Source organism: Pinus tabuliformis, chromosome 7 (assembly GCF_031772625.1).
Source record: "Pinus tabuliformis cultivar Carrire ecotype Pingquan chromosome 7, CPIR1, whole genome shotgun sequence".
NCBI lineage: Eukaryota > Viridiplantae > Streptophyta > Pinopsida > Pinales > Pinaceae > Pinus > Pinus tabuliformis.
This window is the reverse complement of record NC_142293.1, coordinates 570,329,006-570,345,047: the sequence shown is the minus strand read 5'-3', so window position 1 is coordinate 570,345,047 and position 16,042 is coordinate 570,329,006. Positions and strand designations below refer to the sequence as shown.

Genomic DNA, 16,042 nt, shown 5'->3' with positions numbered 1-16,042 from the left:
TAGTTTTCTCTAAAGAAGTGAAATAGAAAGATGAGAATTGAAATAACCCAGACAATCCCAAGTCTCCCTCTCATGGTTATCCATACCCATCTCCTAGCCTTGTTAAAATAATATGCTTTAAATTGTTGAAAGAGGAATGAATTTGCTACAAAAAATTGTGATTATCATGATATTTATTATAAGATCCACAAAGAAAGTTTTTAATAAGGTTTATCTCTAGTGGTTGGGAGGAATGATTTTTATCCTTCCCACCCACTTTCAATTTCCATAACTAACACGTTGAACTCACAACAAGTATATTGTTGTAATGACATTGAACCTTGTTGTTGACTGACATTCAGCAAGGTAAATAATTTGGTCTCCATTATTTCTAATTCACTCCAAAAAAATTGACTAGTTTCTACATAAGTGATGTCACAGCTACAACTTGTGAATTATTTCCTAGCACGTGGCTCGTTTCATGTTGGCATTCATCTTCCTTACCAAAACATTTGACTTATTTATTTCTTGTATTCAGTGAAAAATGTATGTGGCATTGACAGAATCAATTCAAATAAATCGCCCATTTTCATCTTCTGACAAGGATCACTGATGGTTTTGTTATTCACTCTTGGCCTCATCTCCTCTTGTATTGGAAAACCATATGATGTAAAAAGTGAACTGCCATAAGATATTTTGTCTAGAAAATCCTTCACAGTCGAATTTGAAGGTATTTCTTGCACATTCATATGTTTAACAACAATAAGCAATCCTTTATTCATGAAATTGATATAATGGTAGAAATAAATACATAAAATATTGTGTAAAAGATTAGCAAATCAATTTCAAAACAAGTAGATTGCGAAGAAACTACATCATAATATGGTGTTTTTAAGAATACCATACTCACTTTATCATATTCCAACATAATTACAAGGATACCATCATTTGTGCCACATGGTGAGCTACAAATTTTATCCATATGTGGGAAGCCGTCTATATGGGAAGGGAAAGGGTAAGGTGGTATCATGTCTACATCCTAGGGAGATAACCGTAGTTTAGTGTCCATAATCTCACTGTTCCACATTAGCACCCATCTTGTTCACTTGACCAATGTGAAAAATGAAGGAAGAGTGTGTTGCTTCACCTTACTTGTACCTCCAATGTGCAACAACTCCAAACTCAACTTGTTGATGCATATCTTTAGTCTGTATTTGTATTTCCATTGGAAGACCAGCATTCCCAAAAACAGCGGTATGTAAAGAATGATACCTAAATTGTTTGGACCACAACAAGTGTTAGGTGAGTAACCCCAAAAAATCCAATTGGTTTGTGCCTAACCTAATCTATAAATGACATAACTTCAATAGAGTAGAATGATGTATTATGATTGAATAATTAAAATGGAATACTCACACTAGAATTATCGTTAATTTTTGGGTGCTTAACATAATCCTTTAGCTTCCGAGGAATACTCGGCCATAAATGGTGAACAATCTGTAGTGTAGCATAGTAGCCAGCCTCATCTAAGACAATCAACCAAAGACCACATAGGTCATGGATTTCATCAATTCTCTGCTTATTCTTGAAATTCCCAATGAACTAGAGTGAATCAACAATAAATGTTATAATTAATTAAGTTCGAAGCTTAAAAAGGAAATGGATTCTTACAACACATTTTGCGCAAAGAATAGAGAAATCCTACTTCAACATCTAATGATGAATGGTGTACATGCTCTTGGGTCTACCACATAAATCAGAATAAGATATGTTTTCCTTCTTCAAAGTTTTATCCAACTTTTGGATTACAGGCATGATAGTTGCTTCCATAAAGCCTTCAACAAACCTGGAAGAAAGCTCTCCATACTCCCTTGGCTTCAAATATTTGAAGTAGAGGTCTTCTAATTTAGCTTTCCAACTCCAAATTCCAAGTTGGTTGGCTAAGGGAGAAAAAATCTCTAGTTTCTCTTCTGAAAATCATTGTCATTTTGAAAAAGGTATAACTCCTAAGGTTCTCATTTTATGCAATTTATTTTCCAAATCGACCAAGACTACCCTCGCATCCATCATTGCAAGAAACATTGTGTGGAGACGGTCTACTTCAACAATTTTACTTTTTTTGTTCTTGTCACAAGAAATCTTATTGAACAAACTTATTCTAGACACATGTCAACATGAAGTTGACCATTAATTAAAGATGTAAAAAATTCAACAACTTAAATTACCACAACAAATGGATTTAACATCAACAAGGAAAATAATATATAGGGGAATGGGACATCTACAAGAGAAACAAAAAAATTAGTAAAACATTGATACTATACTATCAATGCCTCTCTCGAAAATGAAGAGACCCAAATGGAACACATGATGCATTTTTTGTAAATGATTAACATAAAATGAATTTTGTATGAAATGAAACTAGCAATGAATATTAATCACGACAATGCATACCCCTTGTACTAAATCTGCCACTTCATTTCCAAAGATGTCAAACAACTCATCATAGTCCATGTATGTATCATCAAGTGTGTCATGGATCAACCCAACAACTACAACAACCTCACATGATCCAATGGTTGCAAGAAAAATTTATGTCTCCACACAGTGCTTTAGGTATGGATAACCACAGACAATACCAAACCTTCCTCTAAAATAAGCAACACGGTTTTATGGATACAAGGTATATGATATTGACAAGCATCCAATACTATCAAATCCGTGCTTTCCTAAAAATAATTTGATGACCAAGAAGCCACAAAAAAATTATGTTGATGCTAATTAGCCCCCAATAGCTTGGACAAGTGTTGTAACATCTAGATATGAGTCATAGACACATTTAGAAAATTCATAAATACCTCAAGACAATATAAGGCTAGATAGAGTTGTGTTATTATAGACAACACCCATGTATCTCATCCAGAAATTTTGAAGTGGATTGATGAATAATGCGTAACAAATATGGATTTGATGTTTTCTTGTTTTAGTCATTTTTGTCTACTAATAAATTTTCATAAGGGGAATTTTCATCTCCCTGCTCAACACTCCTCTTCATAACCCCAAGGGTTCTTATGGATAATCTACTTTAATATTTTGAGAGACATTGAAGCTCCCATCCCATTTTCATTATGTAAGAGATGGGGAGGTGAGTGAGGATTTTTTTGATTGGTGGTCCCGGAGTCTTCTCACATTTCATCTATTTATCCCTCTTTCTCTTTCCATCTTGCAAATATTGCAGCAACATAGGAGGTTGATTTTGGTGAACTTGAGAAGTCAGTCTAAGGACTTGTCATCTTGTGAATTGTACTTTCAGAGTTGTTCATGCAAGGCTTTCTCTTTTAACCAATGGAGTTACTCTTCTATGTTGAATGCTTAATCAATTAGATAAATTTCTTTCTTGTTAATGTTTCTTTGTGGAAATATTATTAATCAATAGGATTGGGATTAACTAATCTATTTTGCATATTTTCTTCTCCTCTTTCTCCATTCACCCAATTTAATAAGGCACCAATGAATTTTTTACTTAAAACCATAAAAATATTAGTTCTAATTTTTAGCATGCACTAGCCCAAAGTGACAAAAAGCTAGCTAAGGTGAAATTTGGCTAGTTTATTGTTGCTACACCCAAGATATCCTTGGTATTTCTATGCTAGATTATTGATGACCTGTTATCCACTATTTTTCATAAGGATAGCACATGTGATTTTTCATCATTCAACCAGGTAGCATAGTGATTCTAGCTTTCCAATAGTTGGAAATATGAAAATCTCTATTGGGAAAGGACACTTGTGTGCACAAGTTTCGATGCATAATGCCAAAGTAAATGATATACTCATATGAACATTGCATCTTGTAAACCCACGAGAAAACCATCATTTATGGCATCTATGGCACCAAAGAAAGTTACAAGAGGGAAAATTTAAATACATATCTGCTTGATATATAATTGTGATGAGTACAAGAATGAAGTAGGTAGCAGTATGAAGGATAGTTTCAGAAGTTGAACAACAAATTTCAAAATGGTTTTCCTCAAGTTCATTCCCATCATGGTAGCACTGATTGGATAGTTGAGGATGCAAAGGACAAAATCAACTAACTATTGGAGGAATATGAGACAAGGACAGATATTGGAGAAGCATGCCAATGTATATGGGACCATAATATGTCATTCTTCCACCACGTTGTTGTGAAAAAATATTTGGTTATAGCACTAGAGGGAAAACAATGATAGGCTATTGAATTTACTGCAGGAATGGTCAAGTGAATGTTTTATTGCAATAAATCAGATGATTAAAGTTTTCACAAGGGTAGCTTGATGACTTGGCCTTGGATATTCCCAAATCTAGGGAAAGGTTTGCAATTTATGTTGAACAGGAAAAATTGAATGGCAAGCTTGTGCCATCTTTCACCTATGGCACAAAATCTGATCCCACAAAGTAAAATGGGGACATGTCTTCATGAACTTAGAGATATTTTCATGCCTCTCTCCATATGGCCAGTAGACCTAGTGTCAGTAAATGGCCAAGTATGGTTGTAGTATTCATCTTTGAGGGGTTCTTTGGAAAGTTCATTGAATGGTTTCTGGAAGGGTTTCATTTGTATTTTAAGGCATGATTAGAAGAATTCAGAGAAGCGATGAAGAAGGAGAGACAAGAAAATAAATATGGCACAAAATTATTGGTAGCAGCAGAGTATGGCACAAAATTATTGGCAACAGTAGATCAGAGTATTTCCTCTATCATCTTTTAATGTAAGCAATGTATGGAAGAAAAATGTAAACTAAGGAAGCTCAACATGCCTTTGTTGTAGGTCTAAAATGGGTATGTGGGACAAAGACGCCAACCATTGAGGCACCTAAATTTGGATAATATTTTACGTATATATGTGTGTAACATTGGATTATAGTTACCCATGTCTGAACTAAATTTGGTTCATTTGATTTCTGTTTGCATTGAAGGAAAAGGGTTATCCTATAGATCAGGTAGTTTTTCATTCCATAGGAAGAAGTGATGTATTATGTTTACTATTATAATATTGCAATCCAATTCAAGGTCATGTTCATAGATAATCAATAGGCTACCCTTGAACTATTTCAATTACCAGCCATCAGAAGGCTAGGTTCATAAAGGGGAATTTTCCACCCCATAAGCTTGGAAGGAATCAAGGTACGGAAGCACAGTAAAGGTAAAGGTAACCAGCCCTCCCCGCTAGCAACTAGTTTGAAATGCAGTTAAATTCCTTTCTTAATTGTGACTCATAGAAGCACCAGATGTGGAAGTAGGAATTATGCCTCTAGATTTACTTTGATTGGGAGATTTATCTAACCATGAGGATGAAGATGCTCTCGACTGATTGTGTGAAGGGAAAGAGTTATATTCAATGTCCATTTAGGCATTTCACGGGTGGACTAGGCCTTTTTAGGCCTACTAATTAATAGCCTCTAACAAAATATAATGCTTGGTAATAAGATTCTTATAGACAAAAATTATAACAAGTCATGACCTTGAAGGTTGTGGTGTCTGCATAATTGACTCCTATAAAACCTTCCATACATTCTATAAAGCAATTTGGATTAAATCTAATCAACTCTACTAACGGAAAGAATTGAAAAAATTATGAATGAAACACAATTTTTGGGAAAGAATGCTTGTACCAATTAAAAAGAGAAACTTACAACATCATACCTCAAGTTGATGCAAGCCTGTCGACTCCTATATCTTGGTCCTCCTTTGCCTAAAACTAATCGTTTTATCACCAAAAGTTCAATACTCATTGAAAAATCATAACCATATCATATGGATCTCTGCTTTTCTCCCATGGAAGGCCTTGTCAAATAGATGGATGGGAGATTTGAGGGAATTAATATCTACACTTATGACTCAAAGAAATGCAAGTTACAAGGTCTACAACTTGACTCATACACCTCACTAAAATGATATCTTTGAAACATAGTCCATCTAGAGGATGTCTCTAAAAGCTACAACATTATCACTCCCCCTGAATGGTGCAGGAAGGGATACTATCTCCCCCCTTGTAACAACCATGGGTTAAAATTTTATGTAATAAAGTTAATAAAGGAAAAATAAGACCAAGGTCATGGGACACGTATTCCAGGTTGAACATTGGGTAAAGTATCCTAGTGGGTATCACTTTTTGTTTATTATGGCTAAGGGAAATCAACAAAGGCTTTGAAAAGGAAAAAGGGCATTATTGGCATTTTATTTATGAAAATAAAGGAAATTAGGAGAAAAGTGAGGTGAAAGGTCACAGGTTGCACGTGAGGAGGAAATTGAAGGAAAATGGAGGAAAATAAATAAATTAGAGGAAATAATAATAAAAATACATCAGAGCACCAATTTGGGGGCTTTGTCAGTTTTGTTTTGTAATTGGTTTCAGAGAGGAGAAGAGTACCAAGAGGAGAAGGAAAGTAAGGAAGCAAAGGATGGAAAATAAAAGAAAAGGAAAGCAAGGATCATGCAAAGAAGAGTTGGATCAAGCGGCTTCAACAGGAATACTTGCAGGTTATAGGTTGCATGTAAGTTTTCCTAGCTAGTTTTGGCATGCATGGACATGCATGTGGGTATTTAGTTTATTTTTTTTCGTTGGCATGGGTTTTGTCGAGTTTGACTGTGATTTCAACCTTGCCTTTCCATTTCTGGATATCCATGGTGTGATGGGATTCATTCTTGGTTTAGATTTGGATTATCAAAAGGTTTTGGATTTGGATGTGGTGGTCTCAGGAAAATCCCAAGGGTTAGGGGTGGAGATGGTTTTCTCCAAGAAGCCCTTGACGGGTGGGTGGAGATAGGAAAATTCCTAAAGGGATGGTGAAGGAATTATGAGGCATCCAAGCTTGATTTGGTTTTGTGATCTCTAGACTTGTTTAGGTGTGATCATGTTAGTGTGAGGGTGGAGGTTGTTTAACCTATGGATTCCTTTGTTTTTTAATGGATTAGTTTATCCCATGAGATCCCACATTCATGCTTGGAATATGCCATGAGGGTGATTTGCTGAAAGAAAGATTTGGTTCAGCCCAATCTATGGTCGAGTGGTACGTGGAAGTCCCTAACTTGGTTGCCTTTTGCATATGTTAATAAGATCTAAGTTCCTCTTGTATTTCATGATTAATTATACTTGTTATTATGTCACTTTAATGGTTGTTCTATCATTGTTATTATTTTGGTTATAAGCGTGGTTTTTATGACAAATTCTAGATGTGGCTCTTAACATGAATTTATTGGTAAATGAATGGTTATTGAATGCATGACCTAATAGATGTTATTGTAGCTATTGTGAGATGGCATTAGACCTTCTTGATGATTATCAAATAAGTTTCAGATCTCTATGTTCAGATATGCATTCATGACATTTAGATCGCATGTTCATTATGGGTTTGACGAAATAATTGTAATGGTTAGACCTGGTTAGGTCAATTCCTTGTCTAATTTTTGCGTTACAGGTTTTTTCCTTGTGTCATTTATCATTTTTGGAAGTTCTATCATGTTCTAGGCAGAGGTATGGATGGAATCAACCCTATGGCACATAAGTACGAGACCACCCCAGTTGTCAATTCCATTAGTCATGAAAAAAATGTATATTGGACAATGCAATATAATTGGAAATCAGTTTTATTATATATGAATAAGAGACCCATCATCTAATAAAATGGGTCATTATAAAAGTCCACAATAATCATAATGCATCCAATATGTAATTGTTACACTTATTGGTAACCTATTGACATCAAATTCAAACAATATATCCACTATCTTAAATAAAATTTCGATATGTAATTTTTGTACTCATTGGCAAGATTTCCTTGTGTAATTGATACAATATGTCGAGGACATTAGACAAAATCCCTAATTTTCACAGGAAAAAAATGCGAAACATACAACTTGCGATAATATTCGTTTAGTTTACACTCATCACTTACATTGTTATCAACACTCAAATTCCATGCATGCCACATTTATTCATCACTTGCAGATGATATCATACTTGGGTCATCTAAACTAGCGTTTTTTTATCAGTTTGTGTGATGCCCATTCTACCTTTTAGTTACACAATACACCCTTTTTTTCCTCTTTGTGAAACTAAAATGGTCGTGTAACAACTTTATTTACCAAGGAAAATTTATTTAATTATAATATTAGACTAAGGTTCAATCTTAACTTGGAGTTCTATCATGTAGATTAAGGATTAAAAGTGAAACTCATTAAATAAAAATGCAATTGAATAAGTTAAGAATTACAAAATATATATAGAGAGAATATATCTTATACATAAATGAAGTTTTATAAATCCGTGATAATAAGCCAATTACTAATTGAAATCAAATAAACCTAGTCATTAAACATGTATATGACCAATACAAATTATATGCCTATCTTATCCACTGAATTTATTTAATTATATTAATTAAAATTACTTCATTTCTTATCCATTACTTTTATTTCCATAATTATATATAACATTTTAAGATTAGAAAATACATGTTAACTAGGTTAAATAATCTAGTCACTAATGTCTTTTTATGGGTACTTTTTACATACCATTTTATTTCCATAATTATATATAACATTTTAAGATTAGAAAATACATGTTAACTAGATTAAATAATCTAGTCACTAATGTCTTTTTATGGGTACTTTTTACATACCAATTCACCGACTCAAATAATTACTATAAATATAAATAAATTTGGTGATTTTCGTACCCATTGATTAATCCAAATATATGTAACACTTAATATTATAAAATATTTATCTTCTTTTGAAACCTATAAGTAGTAAATAGAGTATATGCATAGTAATATTTTCAATTTAATAACTTTTATAAAAATTGATCTTTATTGTAATATAAATATTATTTATTTTAATAATACTATTTAGAATTCTATTCCCATATTTTTTTTTTTTAAGTTTTTTTAGAATTCTAATTATTATTTCATATTATAATATTATAGTTTAAATTGATTTTATTTATTATATAAATAAAAAAATTTAATTTAATTCAAAAATATTAATTATTAAAAAAAAAATATTTGAGTCAAACTTTAATTATTAATTAATATTAGTCAAACTAGTTGTTATTTTCTAACAGCTAGTTAGCTGCTCTCTTCATCTATTTAATTCATTGCATTCTTCATCTTATTCTGAAGATTGGTTCAAAACACGTCATCTCCTATGTAATTTTTACTGAAAAATGTTGTTATAATTAATATGAATCAAAGAAATCTAAATTCAAACAAATATACCTACTGTAAATTTTTTGTTTAACAATTCAGTTATTTTTCTACCCAAAAATACTACTATTCATTTTGCTTACACTTATTCCTATTTGATGTAATCTAATATTACACTTATTCCTATTTGATGTAATCTAGTAGCAGTTATGCATACCGATAAGATTGATGTAATCTAATAGCAGTTATGTGTACCAATAAGATTGATATACATTTCGATTGATGTTATGTAATAGCAGTTATGTGTACCAATAAGATTGATATACATTTCTATCATAGAAATTTACATACCACAAGGTAGGTCACTTTACTTGATCGAACATCTAATAATGGTATCATTTTGTTCAACTCCCGGCTGAATGAGAGTGTTACCATGCATGATCATATGAACAGCCAGACAATGTTGCAAGTATCACTATACTCCATTACAAAAAAAATGTCAGCAAACCAAAGGGTTATAGCTCGTCAAATTGATTTCATGAGATATGATTTTTCTCCTTTCATTAATATTATTACAGAAGGAATTCACTCTTCATTAATTCCATTTTTAAATACAATTTTGTGAAATGTTTTCGTTGTTTCATTTTAATGCACCTACTTTGGTAGATGAAAGGAAAGTAGAAATAGACTTTAGTTACTCATTACCAATCCAATATAGAGTGACAGGAGGATTCACATTATAGAGTGGTTTAATTATTCAACTACTGAATAATTTTATATCGGTATAGTATTTCTATAATATCTTACATGCTTAATGGTTTATGATATGGGTGCAAAGTAACAATTGCATTATTAAACACATAACTAACAATGTAACAAGGAAGAGGTGTACACTAAGATTGAATTTACATTATATATTTATAAGATATTATAATTTTACTTTTTACAAAATTATATATATATAATTGGTTTTTTAGTGATTCATACATTATTTTCAATATTAGTTGGATTCTCACTGAGAAGGGTAGTTTGTTGTCTATTATAAATCAAAATGACAATTTAATATTGTAGTTGATGATCACCATTATTGTAGTTTAAGTATCTCTGAACAAAGGTTATATGACACATTTGATTCAACATTATGCAATACTATTATATTTTATATTGAATAAGTTGATACAAGGTTCCAATATTCAAGTTTATTATATGGTTAAATCATAGTCTACCAAACATTAACCAAAAATTAATATATATACCCTGTTAATTTTGCTTCTACCAATTCACTAGCCACACTTCTCGAATAACAAATAACCCAAGAAACATAATATAATATTATTTGATTAACACAACATCACAAGTATAAAAAAATTATCCTAACTATATTTGAAATCAACTTATTCCTTAAATTTAAATCCCAATAATATCTTTCGAATACAAATTTCAACATATTGCATATAAGAAAACCTTTACAATAAATAATCCAAATTAAAAAGCCACAATAACATTCACCAAAAAAATTTCAAATTGAAATATGAAAGATGAACCCTTGTGTCAAAATGGTGCAATTATTGTGAATGATTGAATCTCCAGCCCTCACTAAACATTGCTAACTCACTAGTGAACCTCCCTATGTGCTACTTGGGTACTCTCCTTCCCTGTAGACCTCTTAGTTGCAATGGGGCTATACGAGATATGGGTACACTAGCAACACAAAAGTGATATCTCAACTCCAAAGGTTCCCACTCAATAGACTTCACTCACACCAAACTCACAACATATCTCTTAGTAGTCACTCAACAAATTATTATTAGGACATGCATTCATTAGTATGGTGCAAAAAGGTCCTTTTCCCATAGCATGTTCTCCCTTTTATAGAAGGTTTTAGTAGCGCCACTTGAATCCTCATGCTTTTAGTATAATATTTAATTCTAAAATTTGATTTTCACCCATCTATCAAAATTTTACCAAGGCTCTCATGAAATTATTTTCTTATTTTCTTTTCAAAGAGATAATTTATCTCACTCACACATGTTTTCCTAATACTTCTCTTAGTTGTCTTTTGATCCCAATCTAGATTCCTTATTTTTATGACTAAGTGTTTCATTAACTACAGTTAGACGGTAGGTTTCAAATTCTTGTCCCCATTTACCTTTTCTCAAGTTAAATATTAGTTGGAAATTTTTAATTCATGTTTGAGGCATATAGATATTTTTTTATGAATCTATTCTTTTTCATTTTTAAATTGGTCTATTTAATGTCATTCACACTTCTATTTTCTTATTGTAAATATGTATCACTCATTAAATGGTTCTTAGTTTCTAATTTAGATTCCATTCCTCCCCTCATAAATGAGGATATTTTAATGTTATAAGGTTTATTATATTAAGGAGAATTTCCTAAGTGTGAGGGTTATTATAGGGTATAGTTAATTTATCTTTAAGTTTAGCTCTAGAAGTATATCTTTATATTTAGAAATAGAAATTATGGCCTAGATTTGAAACTACTAATGAAGTTTTAATCAAAATCACAAGACACAAACCTACTCTACTACTTTGCGTAATTCAATTCACAATTTAGAACATCAATCACAAACATGCAATGAGAAATAACATACATGCACAGAGTATTTTTCCATGGGAAAGAAATCTACTAAAAATCCCAATGCCTACTTGAATTAATCTAATGAATAGAGATGTATTACAATTTATTTTCTCAACTGAGCACAACTTGCAAGTGAATAACCTATCCCTATGCTCACTGAGAAGCTCTGACCCAGATTTATTCAATTTTTTCCTCTACTTGAGCCCCTATTTCCTTGCACAAATCCTTGAGAAATTAGACCACTATTATTTAGGAAATTCCTCAAATTGATTGCGCAATTCCCAAGGTTGATCACCTAACTACATACAACACATGTACACTCAAGACTAGTTTACAATTGATCTTACACTTCCTTGGAATCTCCACAAAGGTTGGGGAACTCGAATTCTCTACATGCACTAGCTATTTTTGGTTGATCTATTAGTTAACTGGGTGATCACTGAGTTAGACTAAAGTAACACTACACAATTGACCTTCCACTAGTTGCTCCAATAGTTGAAACTAGTTTAACTGAAAATAACTTGAAATAACTGACCTTGATTGCTACAAATTAGAAATCATGTATGCTTAACTAAACTCCAAGCCCTCTAACCTACATTTATTGATTAAACTAGGTGACACAATCCATGTCACACAAGTTAATTGCATCCAAGTTGCCTGTTGATGTGGAAATCTAAATTTTCTCAATTTAATCAAGGAAAAATCAAATTGAAAATTTCTTGCTGCATTTTTCAACACTTCCTTTGAGAAATAAAGGGATTATCAACCACCCCTATCCTGCACGTGTGGAACTCGAACTTACCTCTTGATAAATCCTTTATCAAAATGCCAACATCTTGTTCCTTTGTTGGAATCTATTGTAGCAACATTATCCGACTTTGCACACAATCCAGAAAATGGTGATACCAGATATCTATATTCTTGGATTGATCATGAAATCCAAGATTCTCAGAGAGCTTGATGCAACTTTGATTAGCACAATAGATCATAGTTGGATCCATCATCTAACCAAATAGTATTACAAGTATCTTTCTCATATATGTCACCTCACATGTTGCTTGACTTGCAGTTATGTATTCTTCTTCTTCCAAACTAAGCATCACAAATCTTTGCTTCTTGTATCAGGAAACCATTGTGGACCCAACACTAAAAATTCCACGTGATGTACTCTTCAGTAAGATGGACTCCCTGCCCAATCTGCATCTGTGAAGCCACGCAGCTTCACTCCCTCTGTCCGTCTGTACCATAGTCCAAATTGGCTAGTTCCTCTAAGGTACCGTACCTTCCAAAATAATTTGGTTGGCCTAACTATAGCTTGGCTCAGCTGGTTGACTGCATAGCACATATTTGTTCATGTGTTCACAAGATACATTAGTGAACCCATTAATTACCAATAAATGGTAGCATTCACTTCTTCACCTAAAGTGGCATCCTCCTTCCTTCAGTTGGTCGCTAGAGGTGTCTCCATGGGTTTACAAATCTCCATGTGGAATCTCTATAGTATCTCATTTGCATACGTGTCTTGAGATACAAATAGTTCCCCATTTCCTTGCCATACTTCTAACCCGAGGAAGTAGTGCATGAGACCCATGTCCTTCATTCTAAATTTCCTTGCAAGGTCCTCCTTGCAAAATCTTATCAATTTATCATCACCAGTTAAAATACAATCATCAACATATAAGACAATAATAAGCAGTTTACCTTCTACCAAGATTTGATATAGGTTTTCATCCACTTCACTTTTGGTGAAGCCCAAACTGGTGAGATAATTGTCGATTCTAGTGTACCAAGCACTAGGTGCTTGTTTGAGACCGTACAACGCTTGCTTGAGTCTGCACACATGAGACTCTCGATCAAATGTCTCAAAATATTTTGGTTCCTCAATGTACACCTCCTCCTCAATAACCTCATTGAGAAATGCTATTTTTACATCCAACTGGTGTGTCTTCCACCCCATTTGCGCAGCCGATGTAAGAATCGATCTAATGGATAGGTACCTTGAGACAGGAGAAAAGGTATCCTCATAGTTAATTCCCTAAACTTGAGAGTATCCCTTGGCCACAAATCCAATCGTATACTTCTCTATGCTTCCATCTATTGAATGCTTAACCTTAAAGATCCATCTTAGACCCATAACTGATTTAACTATCGGTATTGGGACCACTTCCCAAACATCGTTCTTTATAATGGATTCGTATTCCTCCACCACTAGATCAACCCATATAGGTTACTCTGTTGCTTCCTAGAAAGAGGATAGCTCAGTCTCCACAAGCTCAGTCATTAGAGCCATGTATCTAGTGTATTGTGCAGGTGACCTTCTTTGCATGTGTAAATTTGAAGGAGCTCCTACATTCTCCCTTGCATCTTGAACAAGTATATCAGTTTACCTTGTTCTTTTACTGCCTTCTCTAGATGGTTCTACTTGAGTGGATGTCTCCACCCTTTTCTCATCAATTTGTGTTTTCTCCACAACTTCTTGAGGATCCTCATTTGAAGCTAAAATATCCTCTTCTAGTGGGATCTGAATCTCCCTCTCAAGAGAGCACCACATGGCTTTCTCCTCATGAAACTTTACATCCCTTTGTACAACTATCATTTTGAGGGATGGAAAGTACACACGGTAGTTGTGAGGAGATTATGTGTAACCCACAAATACCCCCAACTATGTTGTTATCTCAAGCTTCCTCCTTGATTCTTTGGAGACATGGTAGTAAAAAGAGGCTCCAAAAATCTTGTAGTGAGACACATCTGAATTTCTCCCCGAGAAGGCCTCTTGTGGTGTAATCATACCAAGAATATAATGAGGACTCGGGTTCTACAAGTAGACTATTTTTTTGCATTACTTAACCCACAAGTGAATAAGTAAGCCTTGTTCATGTAACGTAGCTCTCGCATATCCCATAATGCTACGTTTCTTTCTCTCATCCACCCCATTCTGTTGTGGGTTGTGGGGTGTTGTCAGCTCTCTTTGAATTCCTTCTTTCACATAGAATTCTTGAATTCATTCAAAACATACTCACCTCCATTATCTCTCCTATGAGCCTTCACCTTCTTGCCAGTTTCTTTCTCAACCAATGCCTTGAATTCTAGGAACTTGGAGAATTTCTCATCTTTCTTCTGCATAAAGAAGATCCATCACTTCCTTGAGAAGTCATCAATAAAAATGACAAAATATTTGTGTCTAGTAGTGGAGGTTGTTGAGAAAGGTACATAGACATCAGAGTGGATCCTTTCCAAAACTTCATGTTCTTTTCTTTCCTGATCATGGAATGTGGATTTTGTGTACTTTTCCAAGGTACATCCTTTGCATACATCTTGTTGCTCAAGTGCTCCTTTAGGGAGGTCAGTGGTTATTTACTGCATAGTCTTCAAGGTGTCATGATGCACATGGATAAGTCTTATGTGTCAAAGTTCACCGACATCATGGCTATGTACTTTCTCTACCTTAGTGCTTAATGTGGCATAATCTTCCACATCCAGCTTATATAGGTTCTTCACACAAACCCCAATCTGCTTCACCTATCTCGTGGCTATGTGTCTCAAGAATTCCTTTACTTTTCTTAAGATCACATCATAACCACAGTCTTCCAAAACTGCAATAGAGATGAGATTTTTTCTTTAGGCCTGGAAAAAACATGACATCCTTAGTCTAAGAGTGGAGCCCAACTCCCTCTAAAAGGTGACTGTACCAATCTCGTTCACGTTGTATCTTCCATCGTCTCCCAGCTTGATGTGCATATGGATATTTTTCTCCTCTAGGTCACTGAAAAAGTCTCTACACCCTATCATGTGGAACGATGCACCTAAGTCTAAGTACCACACTCTACCCATCATTGTGTTGGTCATGCATATGATAAGCATAAATTCAAGTTCAAACTTTAAAGCCAAAGCTTCACCTGCTACTCCTCCTAAGGTCTTATTTCTTGAATTTTTGTGTGGAAACTTTGTGGCATAGTGCTTGAATTCAAGGCAATTGAAGCATTTAATTTTTGAAAAATCTTTCTTCTTGCCCCCTTGGCTATATTCTAGTTTAGTTTGAGATTTCTTCCCTTTTCCCTTCTTTCCTTTTCCAACCAATGCAAATTTTTCTTCATCCTTTCCCTTGAATGAAGTCCCATCTCTAGTATTCTGCATTATTTCCTCCTATACCAAATCGAACCACACACGATCCTAATTTGGTAATTTCTCCCACCCATTCACCAAATCTTGGCATTTATACTAGCTCTTGGGAAGGCCTAGAAGGGATAGGCTTACCAAGTCATCATCTGAAATAGT

At 33.7% G+C, this 16,042-nt stretch overlaps 1 pseudogene; it reads right to left on the bottom strand.

Annotated features, from left to right (window-relative positions):
* Positions 1 to 500: 500 nt before the first annotated feature.
* On the bottom strand, positions 501 to 4,892 carry LOC149248698 (putative GTP diphosphokinase RSH2, chloroplastic; annotated as a pseudogene).
* Between the last annotated feature and the right edge of the window lie 11,150 nt (positions 4,893 to 16,042).